Genomic DNA, 23,694 nt, shown 5'->3' with positions numbered 1-23,694 from the left:
TCTTTTCTGAAGATGTCTGCCTGGAGTGTAAACTTATACAGAAGTGAAATGCGTATAATAAGCAATTCAGAAAAAAAGGAATAGAAGCCTTTGAAATGTGGTACTACAGAAGAATGCTGAGTAATAGATGGGTAGATCGAATAACTAATAAGATGGTACAGAATAGAACTGGGGAAAAAATAAATTTGTGGCACAATCGACTGAATAAAGGGATCGGTTGATAGGACACATTCTGAGTCAGTTTGGTAGTGGTGGGAAGTGTGTTTGTATGTGGGGAGGGGGGGGGGGAGAGGGGAAGGGAGGTTGTAGAGGTAGGACTCAGCATGAGTCTGGTAAACAGATTCAAATAGACATAGGTCGCAGTGTTTACAGAAAGATGAAGAGGTTTGCACAGGATAGGCTAGTGTAGTAAGGTGCATCAAACCGTCTTTGAACTGACAACCACAACAACAACAACATATAAAGGTGAACACTGATAAAACCGACAAACTGCAGGGACAGATTCACGATTGGAAATGGAGGAGAAAAAGTCCAATGAACACGTGTCTGAAAATGGACGGTGTGCGTGCAATGACAAAAAATCATCCTGGGGTACAGAACAGAGCTGCATTGCATCCACATCACAACAGATGTTCAATGAGGCCTCCACATGAATGAAGGTGTGCAGGTGATAGGGGTAGTAGCGATTGCCATGCAGGACACACCTCATCGTACTTTGGTTTACGCCATGTTGGCGGGTCACTTGTCAGGAGCTTGTTCTACGATTCATCTCAATATCCTGTAGAGCCCAGTCCTCCAAATATGGTGTATGCCCATACTGCCGCCTTCCTGCACTTCCATCTGTCCAAAAGGACCCAAAATCACACAAACATCCAAAAAGGGCTTGAAATGTTGTGTGATGTGGCTGGTGTCTGTGAGGGTACTTGTTTGATATAGCTATGCTCCCTGTCAACTGTTTCCATCTGCTTGGCCGTACACAAACACTATCTCAGCTTGTTCCCGTTACGAATACCAGACCATCCTGATGCTTAAAGTATGCTGCGTCATTCACACTGCCTGCAACACACAAGGAACACATGGCATGTGGTCAGAGGAACCGTCATTTGTCAGTGCTGTGTAACATGGCAGCAATGCATTTCTGGGTACACTGAACCTTCCTTCTTCCATTTCCAGTCAGGAATCTGTCTCTACAGTTTGTCAGTTTTATTAATGTTCATGCTGTACAACAGCAGCAGCTCTGTGACACTATATGCAGGTATGCTGGCTGTAACCCTTGCTTCTGATGTTGTATACTCGTTATCAGCAGATTGAATGCTGTCTGCTAGGAAATCTTCAGTTCAGTGGTAGATGTTTGGACTTTCCGTATGCATGTATTTTGTTTACTACGCATCAGCGCTGAACTGTATCAAAGGCTTTCAGGAAGTAACAGAACACAGTGTCAGTAGTGGGACACACTTCGTTTTGGTGCATTTTGTTAGTGCAGGTTGCCTACATCAGGGATAGATATGCACTCAGGTCATTAACCTAATGTTATCCTTTGATTTACAGGCCCTTATCCTATTGCTCTGCTAAGAGTATCCTCCCTTTTGATCGACAGGTCCTTAACGTATTGTTCTGTTAAAAGGATCCTTCCTTTTGATTGACAGGTACTTAACCTATTGTTCCCCAGCCCCTCCCCCAACCTGTCAGGAAACCTCCAACCCACCCCTTACCCTTGCTGCCAGAGGTACACTTTCAGGTATCAGTTATTGGAATAGTCCCTCTCACTCTCATCATTTTGAATGGTTAATTAATTAAATTGAACAATTAATTAACCTCTCCCCATTTGGTAAACCCCCTCCCCTCCGATCCCCCCCTTCCCTAGCACAGAAAATGGTGGAAAGTTCAAATTTTGGTGGGGAAAAAGGGTATCTCCACTAACCTAAGAAAATGTCGGAAAAAAGGTCACTTGGCCTATCTCCACTAACCTAAGTCATACGACTGCCACCTCTTCCTTGGAACTGGTGGGAAAAGGACTCAACCTGTGCTAGGCTCCTGGATAGGATGCCTTTATTTTGCAGGCAGTCTTTATTTTAAAAATTTGAGGCAGTAGCTCCATCCAGTGTGAACCATGAGATCCGGAGTCCAAATGATCTAGTACACAATACTGCCACCAGATGGCGCTGTCGTCCCTTCCATGACATAATACAAGATGACATCTTGAGTTGTCGGGTGTTCTGCCGGATATCAGCATCGTACTTGCACGATATTTCAGTCACGTAGCTCGTAACCTTCATCAGGTGCGACCTGAGACTGCTCCTCGAGTGGAGGTGGTCCAGTATTTATGCCCATGGCCTTCCCCCTCCACCAACGGCTGCAGGCGCTTCCTCTGTGGTCCGCGCCCATTCCCTGCGACCTGCTGGAGCGTTGCTGCTCCGTTTTCCGTCCGCTGCGGTTCTAGGTGTTCCCTCTGCGCTCCGCGCCCACCAAACCCGCTCCTGGGGGTTTCATCCACGGTCTGGGGTACCAAGCGTTCCCCCTGCGGTCCGCGCCCGCTCACCACGACCTGTTGGAGCGTTGCCGCTCCGTTTTTCGTCTGCTGCTTGCAAGCGTTCTAGGATTTCGGACCAAGTGATAGTCATTATTCCTGTTTCCAGCCTCCATTTTTGAAACTAGTTCATAAGCCCGATTACTACACTCTATCTTTTGACCCATGTTAATGTCATCCAAAACGTGCTTAATAATGGTAAAACAACATGCAAGTGCCTTCCTAGCGTCTACTCGGGCCAACAGCCTAGTGGCCGGAAACCTTTTGAAATAGGAATTTTTTATTGGTTTCTTTCAATGCTTTCAAAAGAAGACCCGTTGATAGATAGAAGCTTTCAACAAAATCGAAGAAAAATGATGTTTCTGTATAACATTCTGAAGGGCACTTGCAAAAATAGGGAATGTATTCTGTGCATTTATTTGTCTTCTTAATTCGTGCTTCTAAGCCGCTATACGTCCCTCTCATGTTGCTGGCGTTGTCGTATCTTTCCCCACCATAATCTTTAATACCAGTGTCATTCTCAATTTAAAAACCTAGTGAGTTTGGGCGAGTTGCTCAGCCTATAGCCATCCATGACCAAGAACCTTACAGATATTCTCACTGGGCCAGATGTTAGGACATAGAGCTGTATCAGAGTCAGCTGGCCTAAATGCAATACATCTAGTTTGGAATCCAATGAGACAAAATAAGTTTGCGTCTCTTAACTTCCCTAATAACATGATTTCGTATGCTCGATGCCATTAGACGGATAAATTCCCCCAAGATGTTTTTGACAAATATGGAATATCTCCTTCCTTTACTTCCATGAATATGTATACGTTTGGCAAGAAAAATGTCAAATTTGGCTATTAATTCTAATAAACTTAAATAATTTCACATGCAAGGTGATCCAACAATTTCATCACGACTCCGAAACGCAAGACCTCGTTCTGCTAAAAAGGAATAGTTCGAGTCCGCCAAGACTTTTGCTTGGACCCAACTTCACAGACAAGTTGAGAATCGACAGGCATATCCTTCTTTCTTGTTTTTCCCAACTAACAACAAAGTTACCTGACAAAACTCCGAGAGCTCACTGTCCAAAATGATCACCGATAGTCGCTTCGTTTTGACGATGAAATTCTCGATCAGAGTTACGTCACCCGCATTCTGGTAACTTAGGAAAACATTGCCTTCCGCCGGCTAACATTGAAGGAAGCTTAAATTTTCCCCTTGCTGTACACGATTTAAATAGCGAAAGAACTTGCCCCCCTTCTAACAGCCGTGTACCGCAAGTCTCTAGAGGAACGGAGGGTTCCAAATGATTGGAAAAGAGCACAGATAGTCCCAGTCTTCAAGAAGGGTCGTCGAGCAGATGCGCAAAACTATAGACCTATATCTCTTACGTCGATCTCTTGTAGAATTTTAGAACATGTTTTTTGCTCGCGTATCATGTCATTTCTGGAAACCCAGAATCTACTATGTAGGAATCAACATGGATTCCGGAAACAGCGATCGTGTGAGACCCAACTCGCCTTATTTGTTCATGAGACCCAGAAAATATTAGATACAGGCTCCCAGGTAGATGCTATTTTTCTTGACTTCCGCAAGGCGTTCGATACAGTTCCGCACTGTCGCCTGATAAACAAAGTAAGAGCCTACGGAATATCAGACCAGCTGTGTGGCTGGATTGACGAGTTTTTAGCAAACAGAACACAGCATGTTGTTATCAATGGAGAGACGTCTACAGACGTTAAAGTAACCTCTGGCGTGCCACAGGGGAGTGTTATGGGACCATTGCTTTTCACAATATATATATAAATGACCTAGTAGATAGTGTCGGAAGTTCCATGCGGCTTTTCGCGGATGATGCTGTAGTATACAGAGAAGTTGCTGCATTAGAAAATTGTAGCGAAATACAGGAAGATCTGCAGCGGATAGGCACTTGGTGCAGGGAGTGGCAACTGACCCTTAACATAGACAAATGTAATGTATTGCGAATACATAGAAAGAAGGATCCTTTATTGTATGATTATATGATAGCGGAACAAACACTGGTAGCAGTTACTTCTGTAAAATATCTGGGAGTATGCATACGGAACGATTTGAAGTGGAATGATCATATAAAACTAATTGTTGGTAAGGCGGGTACCAGGTTGAGATTCATTGGGAGAGTGCTTAGAAAATGTAGTCCATCAACAAAGGAGGTGGCTTACAAAACACTCGTTCGACCTATACTTGAGAATTGCTCATCAGTGTGGGATCCGTACCAGGTCGGGTTGACGGAGGAGATAGAGAAGATCCAAAGAAGAGCGGCGCGTTTCGTCACTGGGTTATTTGGTAACCGTGATAGCGTTACGGAGATGTTTAATAAACTCAAGTGGCAGACTCTGCAAGAGAGGCGCTCTGCATCGCGGTGTAGCTTGCTCGCCAGGTTTCGAGAGGGTGCGTTTCTGGATGAGGTATCGAATATATTGCTTCCCCCTACTTATACTTCCCGAGGAGATCACGAATGTAAAATTAGAGAGATTAGAGCGCGCACGGAGGCTTTCAGACAGTCGTTCTTCCCGCGAACCATACGCGACTGGAACAGGAAAGGGAGGTAATGACAGTGGCACGTAAAGTGCCCTCCGCCACACACCGTTGGGTGGCTTGCGGAGTATCAATGTAGATGTAGATGTAGTAAGTAGTGCGTACACAATTTCCGAAATTACAGCTAGTTATTGATAATGTACACTGAAGCGCCAAAGAAACTGGCATAGGAACGCGTATTCAAATACAAAGATAATGTATGTAAACACGCAGAATACGGCACTGCGGTCGACAACGCCTGTATAAGACAAAAAGCGTCTGGCACAGTTGTTAGATCGGTTACTGCTGATAAAATGGCAGATTATCAGGATTTAAGTGAGTTTGATGGTGGTGTTATAGTCGGCGCAAGAGCGATGGGACTTAGCATCTTCGAGGTAGCGATGAAGTCGGGATTTACCCGTACGACCATTTCACGAGTGTACCGTGACTATCAGGAATCCGGTAAAACATCCCCTCTCCGACATCGCTGCGGCCGGAAAAAGATCCTGCAAGAACGGGACCAACGATGACTGAATAGAATCGTTCAGCGTGACAGAAATACAACCCTCCCGCAAACTGCTGCAGGTTTCAATGCTGGGTCATCAACAAGTGTTAGCGTGCAAACCATTCAACGAAACATCATTGATGTAGCCCACTCGTGAACCCTTGATGACTGAACGACACAAAGCTTTACACCCGTCACATCGACATTGGACTGTTGATGACTGGAAACGTGTTGCCTGGTCAGACGAGTCTCGTTTCAAATTTTATCGAGCGGATGGACGTGTACGGGTATGGAGACAACCTCATGAATCCATGGACCCTGTACGTCAATAGAGGACTGTTCAAGCTGGTGGAGGCTCTGTAATGGTGTGAGGCGTGTAGTTGGAGTGATATGGGACCCCTGATACATCTAGATATGACCCTGACAGGTGACATACACATAAGCATCCTGTCTGATCACCTGCATCCAGTCATGTCCACTATGCATTCCAATGGAGTTGGGAAATTCCAGCAGGACAATGCGACACCCCACACGTCCAGAATTGCTACATAGTGGCTCCAGGAACACTTTCCTGAGTTAAACACTTCCTCTGGCCACCAAACTCCTAGACATGAACATTATTGAGCATATCTGGGATGCCTTGCAACGTGTTGTTCAGAAGAGCTCTCCACCCCCTCGTACTCTAACGGATTTATGGATAGCCCTCCAGCATTCATGGTGTCAATTCCCTCCAGCACTACTTCAGGCATTAGTCGAGTCCATGCCACGTCGTGTTGCGTCACTTCTGCATGTCCGCGGGGACACTACGCGATATTAGGCAGGTGTGTTCTTTTGGTCTTCAGTGTATTTGCTTACTGCCAATGGATATGTAAACTTATGTCCTATACAATAATCGAGCGGGGTAGCCGTGCGGTCGAAGGCACCTTGCCACAGTTCGTACGGCTCGCCCCGTCGGAGGTTCGAGTCCTCCCTTCGGCATGGTTGTGTGTGTTGTCCTTAGCGTAAGTTAGTTTAAGTTAGATTACGTAGTGGGTAAGCCTAGCGACCGATGACCTCAGCAGTTTGGTCCCATAGGAACATACCACAAATCTCCAATTTTTCCTATACAATATCTGTGACGCTCACTCGTCAGTTGTAATCATGTGCCATGTACGCTGCGCCGGACATATTGTGCCTGGAATAAGCAGCTGTTTTGGCATTCTGAAATGCCAAAGGTGAATGGGTCATCTATGGAATGTCACTATTTACTACAACTAGCCGTGAAATGTGACCCACACAACGCTATTATGCGACGAAACTCGGCCCACAGAAAATGTAGTTCCACGGATTTTACCAATCAGTCAGAAATTAATAACCTTTCAAAATGGTATAACGATGGGCAAAATGCTTTAAATATTCAGTAATGTGAAATTTTGCACTCTACAAAATGCAGAAGCTTAGTATCCTATGACTACAAAACCGATATGTCGCAATTGGAATCAGTCAAATCACACATGTACCAGCGTGTAACAATTTGTAGGGATAAGAGATGAAATGATCACATAGGCTCGATCGTAGTTAAAGCAGGTGGTAGACATGGGTTCTTGGGCAAGATACTGCAAAGGAAATTCCGAACAAAACACTTTTGGGACTCATCGTAGAATATTGCTACGAGTATGGGGCCCATACCAAATGGGACTTACAAGGAGTACTGAAAGTGTACATAGAAATGTAGCTCGAATGATCACAGATTTATTTGACTCACAGGAGAGTATGACGGAGATGCTGAAAAACTTCAGTTGGCAGACACGTTGAGACAGATACAAACCATCCCGAGAAGGCCTACTTAGAAAGATGCCAGAACCGGTATTAACTGAAGAACCTAGGACTATACTACAACAGCCTACGTAGTACTTGCCCGCTACGTAATACAGCGCGGACGGATGCACTATCATTCTTCCCGTCCTCCATACGCGATTAGAACGGGAAGAAACCTAATACGTGCTAGATGGCGAGTACTTTCTGTCGTGTTACGGGAAGCACTCTCTGCCACGCACTTCACAGTGGTTTGCAGAGTACAGATGTAGATGTAGATTGGAATGATTTTTCAAATGATCAGGTGATTTTTTTCTACTTCTTCGTTTACACATGGGCACAAACTTCTCATTTTCGCTATCTCTGCCTACCTCTCAGAAACGTGATTGTTAATTCGTAACTGACTAGTAAGTCAAAGATTTGCTTAGTTATTCTGTCATAATTTATCCTGTATTTGTCTCCGTAAGATTCTAATCTCCTTTTTCTCATTACATTTGTTAATTTTTCATCTTTCAGACATATTTCTGTATTAAATCTTAATCTGCATTCGGAGCCTGCATCTCGTGGTCGTGCGGTAGCGTTCTCGCTTCCCACGCCCGGGTTCCCGGGTTCGATTCCCGGCGGGGTCAGGGATTTTCTCTGCCTCGTGATGGCTGGGTGTTGTGTTCTGTCCTTAGGTTAGTTAGGTTTAAGTAGTTCTAAGTTCTAGGGGACTGATGACCATAGATGTTAAGTCCCATAGTGCTCAGAGCCATTTGAACCATTTGCCATCTGCATTCGGAATCACTGCCGTTTTTGGTTCCTAGTATTTTTCTTAGGATTCTTCTTTCAGTTTTTTCTTAGGATTCTTCTTCCAGTTCTTTTTTTTTTTTAATTTTTCGAGCTCTCTTTTGCAGTCGGTTTAAGAATTTCCGTTGCATAGATTATTTCTGGTGTTTTATTTTGTTCTATGCTACTTTCTCACATCTACCACTAAGATGCTAAACGCACGCCGTCATTGACGTCAACTTTCTTATCTGTAAAGTACGCTAAATACACTAACTACTACCACTGATAAAGGACGAGTGTAACTTAGTTTTTGAATGAGTCTTGCATCACGATGAGGGCGACAGGAATTATACACGCTAGACCACATTGCGTTGTTGTCTATTTTCTTGCGAAATGGAGATGTATAAAAGGATGAAACTCTGAAGAGTCTGTGTGCAAAGTTTGGTGCTGGAACTTCAAATCTCTGAAATCTACAAATGTAGTATTTTTTTGGTGGAGGGATGGCGTTGCTAACATGATTCGTTAGTTGTGACTATGAAGGGACCCTACCTCAGAAAAAGTTCAAAAGCTCATTCGAAGAGGCGGGTGACCTACTTTTAACAGGAATATTAGCACCACTTGAAATTCGATAAGACTGTTTAGCATATGTTTCAATCCTTTTGAATGTCCCTCAGAAGACCGAAAGTATTGAAAGTGCTAGTTCCTGGGGCCGCTAAATTTAAGGAACAGTTGCATTTTGGCCTTATATTCTTACTTTTGACGAATCATGGACGTACACCTGCATACAAAACAAATGTGTCTCCTACAACTTCATTTCTTTCTAGAGAGGCGGTCCTGCAGCCGTAATTTTTTTCTGAGGGCATGGTTAAATGATAATGGGATCCTCTTGGGTAAAATATCCCGGAGATAAATTGTCCCCCATTCGGATCTCCGGGCGGGGACTACTCAGGAGGATGTCGTTATCAGGAGAAACAAAACTGGCGTTCTAGGGTTCGGAGCGAGGAATGTTTACGGTTCGGAGCGTGGAATGTCAGATGCCTTAATAATCGGGCAGGTAGGTTGAAAAATTTAAAGAGGGAAATAGATGGGTTAAAGTTAGATATAGCGAGAGTTAGTGAAGTTCGGTGACAGGAGCAGCAGGACCTCTGGTCAGGTGAATTCAGAGTTAGAAATACAAAATCGAAAAGAGATAATGCATGAGAGGGTTTAATAATGAATAAAAAATACGAACACGGATAAGCTACTACGAGCAGCGTAGTGAACGCATTATTGTAGCCAAGACAGACACGCAGCCCACGCCTACGACAGTAGTAGCTTACAAGTTTATGTGCCAACTAGCTCCGCAGATGATAAAGAGATTCAAGAAATGGGATGACGGGGTAAAAGAAATTTTTCACATGGTTAAGGAAGATGAAAATTTAATAGTCGTGGGGGACTGGTATTCGAAAGTAGGAAAAGAAAGATAAGGAAAAATAGTAGGTGAATATGGACTGGGGGGAAAGGAATGAAAGAGGAAGCCGCCCGGTAGAATTTTGCACAGAGCATAATTTAATCGTAGCTAACAATTGGTTTAAGAATCATGAAAGAAGATTTTATACGTGGAAGAGACCTGGATGCACCAGAAGGTTTCAGATTTATTATATAATGGTAATACAGAGATTTCGGAACCAAATTTTAAATTGTAAGACATTTCCTGGGGCCGATATGGACTCTGACCAAATTTTATTGGTTATGAAATGTAGATTAAAATTGAAGAAACTGCAAAAAGGTAGGAATTTAGGGAGATGGAACCCAGATAAACTGAAAGAACCACAGACCGTAGAGAGTTCCTGAGGGAGCATTAGGGAAAGATTGACAATTACAGGGGATGGAAATACAGTAGAAGAAGAGTGGGTAGCTTTGAGAGATGAGATAGTGAAGGCAGCAGAGGATCAAGTAGGCAAAAAGACAAGGGTTAGTAGAAATCCTCGGGTAACATAAGAGATATTAAATTTAACTGATGAAAGGATAAAATATAAAAACTGAGTAACTGAAGTAGGCGAAAGGGAATACAAACGTCTAAAAATGGGACTGACAGGAAGTGCAAAATGGCTAAGTAGGAATGGCTAGAGGGCAAAGAAGCATATATCACGAGAGAAAAGATATATATCGCATACAGGAAAATTAAAGAGACCTTTGGAGAGAAGAGAACCACCTGTATGAATATCAAGAGCGTAGATGGAAAACCAGTCCTAAGCAAAGAAGGGCAGGTAGAACGGTGGAAGGAGTATCTAGAGGGTCTATACAAGGGCGATGTAGTTGAGAACAATATTATGCAAATGGAAGAGGACATAGATGAAGTTGAAATGGGAGATATGATACTGCGTGAAGAATTTTACAGAGCACTGAAAGACTAAGTAGAAACAATGTCATGGGAGTAGACAACATTCTGTTGGAACTACTGACAGCCTTGGAAGAGGCAGCCATGACAAAACTCTTCCATGTGGTGAGCAAGATGTATAAGACAGACGTAATACTCTCAGATTTCAAATAGAATGTAATAATTCCAATCCCGAAGAAAGCAGGTGCTGACTGGTGTGAAAGTTAGCTACCCATCATTTTAATAAGTCACAGTTGCAAAATAGTATAAGTAATACGAATTCTTAACAGAAGAATGGAAAAACTGGTAGCAGCCAACCACGGGGAAGATCGGTTTGGATTCTGGAGAAATGCAGGAACACGTGATGCCATACTGACCTTACGATTTCTCGTAGAAGATAGGTTAAGGAAAGGAAAGCCTACATTTATAGAATTTGTAGACCTAGGAAAGCTTTTGATAACGTTGACTAGAATACTCTCTTTCAAACTCAAAAGATGGCAGGGGTAAAATACATAGAGCGAAAGGCTATTTACAATTTGTACAGAAACCAGAAGAGTCGAGGGACATGAAAGGCAAGCAGTGGTTGAGAAGGGAGTGAGACAGGGGTGTTGATTATCCCCGATGCTATTCACTCTTTATATTGAGCACGCAGTAAAGGAAACAAAAGAAAAATTCGGAGCAGGAATTAAAGTCCTAGGATAAGAAATAAGGTTTTCGGTGACACTGTAATTCTGTCAGAGACATCAAAGGACCTGGAAGAGCAGTTGAATGGAATGAACAGTGTCTTGAAAGAAGGATACAAGATGAACAAAAACGAGAGCAAAACGAGGATAATGGAATGCAGTCTAATTAAATCAGGTGATGCTGAGGGTATTAGATTAGGAAATGAGTCACTTAAAGTAGTAGATGAGTTTTGTTATTTGGGCAGCAAAATAAATGATATGGTCGAAGTAGAGAGAACATAAAATATAGACTAGCGGTGGCAAGAAGAGCCTTTCTGACAAAGAGAAATTTGTTAACCTCGAGTATAGATTTAAGTGTCAGAAAGTCTTTTCTGAAAGTATTTGTGTTGAGTTTAGCTATGTAAACTGAAACGTGGACGATAAATAGTTTAGACAAGAAGAGAGTAGGAGCTTTTGAAACGTGGTGCTACAGAAGAATGCTGAAGAATATATGAGTAGATCATGTAACTAATGAGGAGGTACTGAATAGAATTCGGAAGAAAAGAAATCTAGAAGAAGGGATCGGTTGGTAGGAAACATTCTGAGTCATCCAGGGATCACCAGATTAGTGCTGGAGGGAAGTTTTGGGGGTAAAAATCGTAGACGGAGACCAAGAGATGAATACACTAAGCATATTCGGAAGGATGTAGGTTGCGGTAGTTACTCGGAGATGGCGAGGCCTGCAAAGGATAGAGTAGCATGGAGGGCTGCATCAAACCAGTCTTGGGACTGAAAGACCACAACAGACAGATAAGCGAACTCTTTGAAAATAGTGAAATAAGTTGAGTACACTGTTGCGGCGAAAAGCAGCAAAGAAATCCGGACTCCGAACCGCTGCTTCACGGCAGCGAAGTGTGCCAGGTTGCTGCTGCCGAGCAAGAGAAAACATTCAACAGGACTCCACAGCAGTTCTTGTCGCTAGGCGACTACTGCCTTTTTAGCCCGCGTGGAAACAGCATAATTTGTGAACTTCCACCACTAATTTATACCCACATGGCTGAGTCCGCGTAAAATATTTACGAGAAAAATGGTAAATATGGATTAAGAGTTATCGAGAATAAGTATGAAGTTCTTGGCGCTTTTCTTGCACAATGTGATCAGAAGTACACGGACACCTGGCTGAAAATGACTTACAAGTTCGTGGCGCCCTCCACCGGTAATGCTGGAATTCAATATGGGATGGTTTACCGTTGTGACACGCTGAATAATTAAGGGGACAGTTACACAGGTCCCATAATCTGGTGGTGTCTCCCTATTCCGATAACTGGTACAGGTGCTCTAAGGTTCCTCCAGGCCAATCGGTTGACGCAGCAGATTACTCCGAGCATAGCAAGCGCCAGAGGAATAATGCACTATGTGATCAAAAGTATCCGGACGCCCCCAAAAACATACGTGTTTCATATTAGGTGCATTGTGCTGCCACCTACTGCCAGGTACTCCATGTCAGCGACCTCAGTAGTCATTCGACATCGTGAGAGAGCAGTATGAAGCGCTCCGCGGAACTCACGAACTTCGAACGTGGTCAGGTGACTGGGTGTCACTTGTTTCATACGTCTGTAAGCGAGATTTCCACACTCCTAAACATCCCTAGGTCCACTGTTTGCGATGTGATAGTTAAGTGGAAACGTAAAGCACAAAAGCGTACAGGCCGACCTCGTCTGTTGATTGACAGAGACTGCCGACAGTTGTGTAATAGGCAGACATCTATCCAGACCATTACACAGGAATTCCAAACTGCATCAAGATCCACTGCAAGTACTATGACAGTTTGGCGGGAGGTGAGGAAACTTGGATTTCATGCTCAAGTGGCTGCTCATAAGCCACACATCACGCCGGTAAATGTCAAACGACGTCTCGCTTGGTGTAAGGAGCGTAAACATTGGATGATTGAACAGTGGAAACACGTTGTGTGGAGTGACAACTCACGGTACACAATGTGGCGATCCGATGGCAGGGTGTGGGTATGGCGAATGCACGGTGAACGTCATCTGCCAGTATGTGTAGTGGCAACAGCAAAATTCGGAGGCGGTGGTGTTTTAGTGTGGTCGTGTTTTTCATGGAGGGGGCTTGCACCCCTTGTTGTTTTGCGTGGCACTATCACAGCACAGGCTTACATTGATGTTTTAAGCACCTTCTCGCTTCCCACTGTTGAAGAGCAATTCGGGGATAGTGATTACACCTTTCAACACGATCGAGCACCTTTTCATAATGAACGGTCTGTGGCAGAGTGGTTACACGACAATAACATCCCTGTAATGGACTGGCCTGCACAGAGTCCTGACCTAAATCCCATAGAAAACCTCTGGGATGTTTTGGAACGTAAACTTCGTGCCAGGCCTCACCGACCGAGATCGATACCTGTCCTCAGTGCTGTACTCTGTGAAGAATGGGCTGCCATTCCCCAAGAAACCTTCAAGCACCTAATTGAATGTATGCCTGCGAGAGTGGAAGCTGTCATCAAGGCTTAGGATGGGGGAATTCCATCATTACCAATGGAGGACGCCACGAACTTGTCAGTAATTTTCAGCCAGGTGTCCGGATACATTTGATCACATAGTGTAAATGATTAAAACTGGAATATCACAAGTGGGAGATGAGTTATAGGAAATGTGACATGCTGGTACATTGATGGAATTGAAAATGTCGTGTGGCTAGGGCCTCCCGTTGCGTAGTCTGGTCACCTGGTGCAAATCTTTTTAGCTGACGCCACTTTTTTTTTTTCGGCGACTTGCGTGTCGATGGGGATGAGATGATGATGATGGAGACAACACAACACCCAGTCTCTGAGTGGAGAAAAATCTTCGACCCACCCGGGAATCGAACCCAGGCCCCATGGCATGGCATGGCATTCCGCCGCGCTAACCATTCAGCTACCTAGACGGACGGTACAGTAATAGCAGTTGTAACCGCTAGAATGTTGAATGCAAGCGTGCAGACGTGCATGCATTGTGTTGCACAGGTGTTGGATGTCAATCTGTGGGATGGAATTCCGTGCGTTAAGTCGATCAAAAGGGAAAAGCACTGCGGAGGATGCTTATCAATTCAGAGCATCTCGTCTTCGTAGTCCTAAGAATTCTTTTCAGAAAGTAAGTCTTACACTTCAGTTGCCAAAGACGACAGTGTAGAATATTTTTAGAAAATTTCACATGCATTCAAAGCAGTTACAGTTAGTGTACGCTTTAAAGGCAGACGTTTACGGTGTACATTATAACTCTGCAAGTGAAGTGTTGCAGTGGGAAGATGACTTTCTTGATCATGTGGTGTTCAGTGCATGCATGTCTGAAGGACACTGCATAGTTCATCATTTAACACAGACATACTATTTCATGCCTAGACAAGGCCCCGATAATAATAATGGAACTTTCTCCCTGTGCGCAAATCACAGTAACTGCTCAAGTAAATGAGGTAGACATACAATGATGTATGGAGGTTTGGGTTCGTCCTGGAAGCATGAGCGTAGGTGCCGGCACGGTAGCTCAGCGTGTTTGGTCAGAGAGTTGGCTGGTCTCTCTAACAAATAACCGAGTGTAAGGACCAACAATGGACTTCAGCAGATGTCATGTGACGTCCGCTGCGACCAAATACAACGAAATATAACAAAAAAAAAAAAAAAAAAAAAAAAAAACGAAAAAGTGGTTGAGGTGACTGCTCGTGATAAGCGGTTTCAAAATGGTTCAAATAGCTCTGAGCACTATGGTACTTAACATCTGAGGTCATCAGTCCCCTAGAAAATACTGGTTTACGTTCAATGTGATGTATGATCAGTTGTAAAAAATTTAAATTTAACTGTTACAAAATGCCACTGAAACTGAGTCATTCTTTTATGGACACACTGTAAAAGCAGAAACGTTGTGGTAAACATAGGGCCGGAAATCGTCGTTAGCACTATAATTACAAATATGTGTTACGAGCTACCACTGAGTTCAGTATGAAGTATTGTTATAGTCAGTAAACAGGTATTTAAAATACAAATATTTCGATTGAGTCCCCATCTAACTGGGGCCAAATTTCAGCCATGGCTTATAGTTGGGAAATGTGGTACACGTATGATGTCGCAGCGGCACATTTTGTTGCTGGTGTAAATTGATAATCTGAAGCGCCAACGTGGTCCGACATAATTAGGTCCAAAAGGGCCTTTTACCTTCGGCTCCAAGATCATATAGCCTCAATCCTCTGCATATTTTTGTCTGGGATCATTTCAAAAGTGAAGTACAGAGTGGTTATAATTAAAATATCGCTGCTTGACAGGGCCCCATGAAAAACGAGTAATCGTAGGGCAATGAAGCTTTTGCAAACATTTATAAGGACATATGAAAGAGAACGAATAAACCATTGAAAGAAACACGTTTTAATTTCCACATGAGAGGGTTAAAATGTGGAGATCTTGGTGGTTACGCATTTAGGAACGATCAGGCAATGAATCGTTTTATCCTGGGAGAGGCTGATGGCCAATTGTGCCGCAAATTGTTGAAGTTACTATTGCCATGGCTCCGAATGCTGGACGCAATGTGCGATCTTCAAGCAATGCCCTGAGCTGCGCCACTACATCAGAACATTCCATGGTCCATCGTTCGAAAAGTGCTGCAAACATCTGTGAAATGGTACCTGTACAAACTTCACATTACGCACCAACTTTTGCCACGTGAGGCAGACGTTCGAGTAGAAAAAATTGGTTCAAATGGCTCTGAGCACTATGGGACTCAACATCTGAGGTCATCAGTCCCCTAGAAATTAGAACTACTTAAACCTAACTAACCTAAGGACATCACACACATCCATGCCCGAGGCAGGATTCCAACCTGCGACCGTAGCAGTCACGCGGTTCCGGACTGAAGTGCCTAGAACCGCACGTCCACCGCGGCCGGCCGTTCGAGTAGACTTTGCTCTTACATTTCTTGCAAAACTTGAAGTTGACGACATGTGGACTTGGAACATTCTGTAGAGTGACCAAGCACACTTTACGTTCACTGGGGCAGTGAACATACAATCTTCGCATTTGGGGATCGTCACCGCCAACGAACGTTCATGAAGTTCCTCTGCGCAGTGAAAGCGGTGTGGCTTCACGGCACAAGGACCAAGGACTGCAGCGCGAACGGCAACACGTTACGGTGATCTGGTTCGCTAACATGTGATTCCTCTTCTACGAGACAGAGGTTCTCTGGACTCAACTGTTTTGATGCACGATGGAGCTCCTGCTCACACTGCTCGTGAGGTCACTCGGTCACTCAGTAACAATTTAGGAGAAAACCGAATCATTGGCCGATCGTTCCAAAATGCGTAACCACCAAGAGGACCAGACTGGAACTCTCTCGTAATGAAATTAAAATGTGTTTCTTTCAATGGTTTATTTGTTATTTCTCTTGCATATTCTTACAAATGTTGTAAAAAAGTTTCATTGACCTACTATCACTAGTTTTTCATTGGAGCCCTCTCCAGTAGCGAAAGTTTAATTATAACCACCCTGCATACAGAACTCTCATTAATTACGTTCAAGTACTGGAGAAGCAAATTGTAGCGTCTTGTCAAGATTTACGAAATAATTTGCGAGAGTTTGAAAGAATTCGTCAGTCATTGCAGAGGGGAGGGTACCATTGCAACCAAATACGAGGACGACTAATGGAGCACCTCATTTAAAAAGTACGAGCGTACAGAAAATTGTAACATGTGACGTAATGAATTACTACTGTAATTTTTGTTAATGCACCCACCTCCGAGCCGGGGTCTGCAACATATGTCTATGTGATGCTGCTCTACTCGGAGTTAAGCTTGTTCAAATCTCGATGGAGAAAGAAATTTTCACAGCCAGAATTTGGCCGGCGAGGGGAGGAGAGATGATGGTGTTGAGTTCCCGGTTACCAGATTTTGCGCCAATACCCCCATGAACCATGGACCTTGCCGTTGGTGGGGAGGCTTGCGTGCCTCAGCGATACAGATGGCCGTACCGTAGGTGCAACCACAACGGAGGGGTACCTGTTGAGAGGCCAGACACACGTGTGGTTCCTGAAGAGGGGCAGCAGCCTTTTCAGTAGTTGCAGGGGCAACAGTCTGGATGATTGACGGATCTGGCCTTGCAGCACTAACCAAAACGGCCTTGCTGTGCTGGACTGCGAACGGCTGAAAGCAAGGGGAAACTACAGCCGTAATGTTTCCCGAGGGCATGCAGCATTACTCTATGGTTAAATGATGATGGCGTCCTCTTGGGTAAAATATTCCGGAGGTAAAATAGTCCCCCATTCGGATCGCCAGGCGGGGACTACTCAAGAGGACGTTGTTATCAGGAGAAAGAAAAATGGCGTTCTACGGATCGGAGCGTAGAATGTCAGATCCCTTAATCGGGCAGGTAGGTTAGAAAATTTAAAAAGGGAAATGGATAGGTTGAAGTTACATATAGTGGGAATTAGTGAAGTTCGGTGGCAGGAGGAACAAGACTTTTGGTCGGGTGAATTCAGAGTTAGAAATACAAAATCGAAAAGAGATACTGCATGAGTGGGTTTAATAATGAATAAAAAATAGGAGTGCGGGTAAGCTACTACCAACAGCATAGTGAACGCATTATTGTGGCCAAGATAGACACGAAGCCCATTCCTAGTACAGTAGTACAAGTTTATATGCCAACTAGCTCTGCAAATGACGAAGAAATTGAAGGAATGTATGATGAGATAAAAGAAATTATTCAGGTAGTGAAGGGAGACGAAAATTTAATAGTCATGGGTGACTGGAATTCGACAGTAGGAAAAGGGAGAGAAGGAAACATAGTGGGTGAATATGGATTGGGTGAGAGAAATGAAAGAGGAAGCTGTCTGGTAGAATTTTGCACAGAGCATAAATTAATCATAGCTAACACTCGGTTCAAGAATCATAAAAGAAGGTTGTAGACATGGAAGAATCCTGGAGGTACTAGAAGGTATCAGATAGATTATATAATGGTAAGACAGAGATTTAGGAACCAGGTTTTAAATTGTAAGACATTTCCAGCGGCAGATGTGGACTCTGACCACAATCTATTGGTTATGAACTGTAGATTAAAACTGAAGAAACTGCAAAAAGGTGGGAATTTAAGGAGATGGGACCTGGATAAACTGACTAAACCAGAGGTTGTACAGAGTTTCAGGGAGAGCATAAGGGAACAATTGACAGGAATGGGGGAAAGAAATACAGTAGAAGAAGAATGGGTAGCTCTGAGGGATGAAGTAGTGAAGGCAGTAGAGGATCAAGTAGGTAAAAAGACGAAGGCTAGTAGAAATCCTTGGGTAACAGAAGAAATATTGAATTTAATTGATGAAAGGAGAAAATATAAAAACGCAGTAAATGAAGCAGGCAAAAGGGGATACAAACGTCTCAAAAATGAGATCGACATGAAGTGCAAAATGGCTAAGCAGGAATGTAGAGGCATATGTCACTAGAGGTAAGATGGATACTGCCTACAGGAAAATTAAAGAGACCTTTGGAGAAAAGAAAACCAGTTGTATGAATATCAAGAGCTCAGATGGAAACCCAGTTCTAAGCAAAGAAGGGAAAGCAGAAAGGTGGAAGGAGTATATAGAGGGTCTATACAAGGGCGATGTCCTTGAGGACAATATTATGGAAATGGAGGAGGATGTAGATGAAGATGAAATGGGAGATACGATACTGCGTGAAGAGTTTGACAGAGCACTGAAAGACCTGAGTCGAAACAAGGCGCCGGGAGTAGACAACATTCCATTGGAACTACTGACGGCCTTGGGAGAGCCAGTCTTGACAAAACTCTACCATCTGGTGAGCAAGATGTATGAGACAGGCGAAATAGCCTCAGACTTCAAGAAGAATATAATAATTCCATACCCAAAGAAAGCAGGTGTTGACAGATGTGAAAATTACCGAACTATCAGATTAATAAGTCACAGCTGCAAAATATTAATGCGAATTCTTTACAGACGAGTGGAAAAACTGGTAGAAGCCGACCTCGGGGAAGATCAGTTTGGATTTCGCAGAAATGTTGAAACACGTGAGGCAATACTGACCCTACGACTTATCTTAGAAAATAGATTAACGAAAGGCAAACCTACATTTCTAGCATTTGTAGACTTAGAGAAAGCTTTTGACAATGTTGTCTGGAATACTCTCTTTCAAATTCTTAAGGTGGCAGGGGTAAAATACGGGGAACGAAAGGCTATTTTCAATTTGTACAGATACCAAATGGCAGTTATAAGAGTCGAGGGGCATGAAAGGGAAGCAGCGGTTGGGAAAGGAGTGAGACAGGGTTGTAGCCTGTCCCCGATGTTATTCAATCTGTATATTGAGCAAGCAGTAAAGGAAACAAAAGAAAAATTCGGAGTAGGTATTAAAGTCCATGGAGAAGAAATAAAAACTTTGAGGTTCGCCGATGACATTGTAATTCTGTCAGAGACAGCAAAGGACTTGGAAGAGCAGTTGAACGGAATGGACAGTATCTTGAAAGGAGGGTATAAGATGAACATCAACATAAGCAAAACGAGGATAATGGAATGTGGTTGAATTAAGTCGGGTGATGCTGAGGGAATTAGATTAGGAAATGAGGAGTTTTGCTATTTGGGGAGCAAAATAACTGATGATGGTCGAAACAGAGGGGATATAAAATGTAGACTGGCAATGGCAAGGAAAGCGTTTCTGAAGAAGAGAAATTTGTTAACATCGAGTGTAGATTTAAGTGTCAGGAAGTCGTTTCTGAAAGTATTTGTATGGAGTGTAGCCATGTATGGAAGTGAAACATGGACGATAAATAGTTTGGACAAGAAGAGAATAGAAGCTTTCGAAATGTGGTGCTACAGAATAATGCTGAAGATTAGATGGGTAGATCACATAACTAATGAGGAGGTATTGAATAGAATTGGGAAGAAGAGGAGTTTGTGGCGCAACTTGACAAGAAGAAGGGATCGGTTGGCAGGACATGTTCTGAGGCATCAAGGGATCACAAATTTAGCATTGGAGGGCAGCGTGGAGAGTAAAAATCGTAGAGGGAAACCAAGAGATCTATACACTAAGCAGATTCAGAAGGTTGCAGTAAGTACTGGGAGATGAAGAAGCTTGCACAGGACAGAGCAGCTTGGAGAGCTGCATCAAACCAGTCTCAGGACTGAAGACAACAGCAACAAACAACATCCAGCATTAAATTCGCAATCTCTCGGTAGTGTCTCCTGAAGTGAGGCCACGAGGCACTGTTTATGGTGTCCCGTCCGTCGGATGGGAATGTTAAGCCTGGTGGCCCCACGCTAGCTGAGAGGTCTACAATAGGCTACGAGCCGGCACGGGGTTCCAACCTCTCCGTTCCTTCGTCACGACACGCAACACGTACATGACAACAGACAGTGACAAAGCTGGACTAGCCCACATCATCCTACTTTATCTACACCCCTAATTTAAAAGTTAAAGCATATATAATTTTTTTGCTAATATTCTTATTCAAATATTAATGGTAATATTACGATAGTGAGCACATATTGTACAAAATGTGGGTTTTGCATAAACGGCTATCCCCTTCAATACCTCATTACTGAGATCATGCTACTTACTGTTCTGATGGAATTGTAATTATTAGTTTCACTACAAATCAGTAGTTCAAAAATTGTTTGTAATCATAAAATTCTGTACAGCCAGCTAGCCCTAAAACAACTGTGAGCTAATATGTTCAATCTAAAGGAAAGACTCCATTCGCTACAAAGGGCAATGTACCCTGAGTTCAGTAAGGTAACTATATTTGTCCAAACTTAGTTTATCAGATATTGTTAAGTAAAGATTTCAACTAGCCCAAACGTTCGGAATAGATCATGACCAAAGTGCTGTAACATTCCAGGATTTATTCACAGACTTTTGTTAATCTGACGTTTGTGCCTCCGGTGACACCCGTATAATGTGACAACGTTCACTAATTATGAATTATGTGATTTTCAGTAAATTTCAACATTCAGTATGATTGCCTAACTTGTAATCCTGTGAATCCCAGTCTGTATACATAATTTGGTTCTATACATTTTAATAGCTACCGGCCATATCCAATATCCGTTAAACCAAACTTACCATAGTTTCAGCTGCCAGTTAGGAATGACAATTTTAACCCACGGGATTTTCAGACTGTAACTTAATAACCAAAATTGCTTAATATTCTAGCGGGATTCCTTATGAGGCCAACGCTCGCGCCATTTCAAACAGTTGTCGTTCTTAGTTTTGACTTCATTTCGGTCAGTACGTGTTAAGTCTCAGCTTTGATTTCAGAAGTCTTAGCATTGCAATATCGTGTCATTGGGTTACATTTGTTATTCCCTCGGCACCACGTTTCGGTTACAGAAAAGTATGCAGTGGTTCTCGTATCTGTGTTTATTTACATCAGCCTCGGAAAACGTTATATTACAATTTAATGTTGAATAAGCAGTGTCGTATGAACTCACTTGCAGATTGTGAGCAGGGCCTGTTGGAATGCGAGTAAAATTCTTTGCGTAGATGTACAATTATTGCCATTGGATACCGTGGGAAGATTATTAAAGTCTCGTGTACCTGTAATATACTTCAGAACTGTTGAGATTGTTGTTAATGAACTGCAAATTCCCATTATTAATTAGGATTTTTAATAGTTACTTTGTAAACACTAGCAGAAAACGTGACGTTTAATGTTCTTTTGCGTGATTCGCAATTTTCTGTTCCCCTTACCTGTTAGAAACAATTAAACTGCTTCAAACCTGGTCATCATCTATACGAAATCAGTGACATAAATAAAAATAGGAAGAATTTTCCGTGTGTAACTATAATGCACCTATCTGACTTTTCATTGTTGGTCACAGAACGCTCTCACGTAAGTGTTTAGTTGATGGTGAACCAGCAGCGTGTGCGCGCAGCTACCGAGTGCAGATATTGCTGTAAGTAGGTAGCGGAAAGTGACAATATTGCGCACACCCACTATAATCGCCTACACTCAATAGGTACACTTTAAGACACAAGTCTTGGGAAGGAAAGGTGACATTGACTGTGAGGGAATGAAAAACGTTTCCAATTAGGAGGAATCATGCCATACAATAACTAGACTGAAACTTCCTGGAAGATTAAAACTGTGTGCCGGACCGAGACTCGAACTCGGAAAGTTTCATTTCAGCACACACTCCGCTGCAGAGTGAAATTCTCATTCTAATAACTAGACTTTTTACGATAGACCATCGGTGAATTTTAAGCCCAATTATACGGGAATTTAACCGAACAGTTTACATTTCAAATACATTAGGACAATACTTCATGCTGAAGCCAGTGGTGGCTCGTAACCACAAATTTGTAATAATCTCGAAACAGTTCATTTGCGGATACGCGGAACTGCTTGTATTACTGAATGCTTTCACCCGTGTTAAGTTTTCGCCGTCGACTGTGATATACCATGTTAACGTAAAAATAAAACTGTCAACTACTGAGGAACATGCTCTGATATGAAAGGCGAAACGCGTCAGGAAAATTAAATACCAATGTTCTGGCAAGAAAAGAGCGTTTTGTTTATAAACGAGTATCTATGTAGCCACAGCGAAAAACGACCACAGTCAATTCATTCACACGTAATCTACTCGCTTGTTAAACGCACGGTACTTCACGCTCACTTACACTTTTTGTGATTCGTATTCGTGTACTAACGGTTCGGTACTCGAGTAAATGCAGGTCAGTGTCAGCCGAGAGCTTACCTGCGCTCGGTGGAGGAGACGTCCGTGCAGCAACTGCGGGGGCTGCTTATTGTGCGCACTGCGCCGCGAGTCTTTCCGTTGACCCACTGAGCCCCGGAAAGTCCGCCAGGTGGGAGAGGGGGGGGGGGGGGGGGCATCGCCGGCCCTAGCCTCGGCAGGCTCCGGGAACGTGATTCCGGAACGCCGGTTTTGTGCAGCCCACGGTGACGCACGCACTTCGCACTTTCTCCGCCTTCTCAGGATGCGCCACTAGTGGAGCAGTGAGAACAGGAAGAACGCAGACGACCAGCACCTTCATCTGTATGGTTACTCTGCAATTCATACTTAAGTACTTGGCACAGCTTTCCTAGAACCACTTCTCATTACACTTCTTATTACGTCCGCCTGCGTACTACCGAGCTTTCATTTTTATTACGGTATAATGATAATTTTTACTTATGGACCGTCTGACAGCAACTGAATAAAACACAATTTTAGTGCCATACGCGTTTCGCCTTTATTTTCTGCAAGGCATCATCAGTGGCAAGTTACGTGGACAATTTCTTACATATTACGCTCCTGTTGCATTTTTGGTGTTGTTCTTCTTCTTATGAATGCCAATTTGCGGTTTTTTTTTCCCACATTCAACAGCACTATGAACTGAACGCTTGTTTCAATGCAATGTTTTGGTTTCTGGACAGAACAAGCGTTCATTTCATAGTGCTGTGGAATGTGGGGGAAAAAACCGCAAATTGGCATTCTTAAGAAGAAGAACAACACCAAAAATGCAACAGGAACGTAATATGTAAGAAATTGTCCACGCAACC

The 23,694-nt window shown here is 43.2% G+C and overlaps 1 protein-coding gene across 1 annotated transcript in view; it reads right to left on the bottom strand.

Annotated features, from left to right (window-relative positions):
* The window catches only part of LOC124595658 (oxidized low-density lipoprotein receptor 1-like), an 86,514-nt gene extending 63,580 nt beyond the window's left edge, over positions 1 to 22,934 (bottom strand). The window contains exon 1 of the mRNA XM_047134500.1: positions 22,889 to 22,934. The gene's annotated coding sequence lies outside the window, so the exon portion shown is untranslated. The remainder of the gene's footprint in view (positions 1 to 22,888) is intronic.
* Between the last annotated feature and the right edge of the window lie 760 nt (positions 22,935 to 23,694).

The sequence above is a fragment of the Schistocerca americana genome, chromosome 2 (assembly GCF_021461395.2).
Source record: "Schistocerca americana isolate TAMUIC-IGC-003095 chromosome 2, iqSchAmer2.1, whole genome shotgun sequence".
In the NCBI taxonomy this organism is placed as follows: domain Eukaryota; kingdom Metazoa; phylum Arthropoda; class Insecta; order Orthoptera; family Acrididae; genus Schistocerca; species Schistocerca americana.
This window is presented reverse-complemented; position numbering and strand designations above follow the sequence as displayed.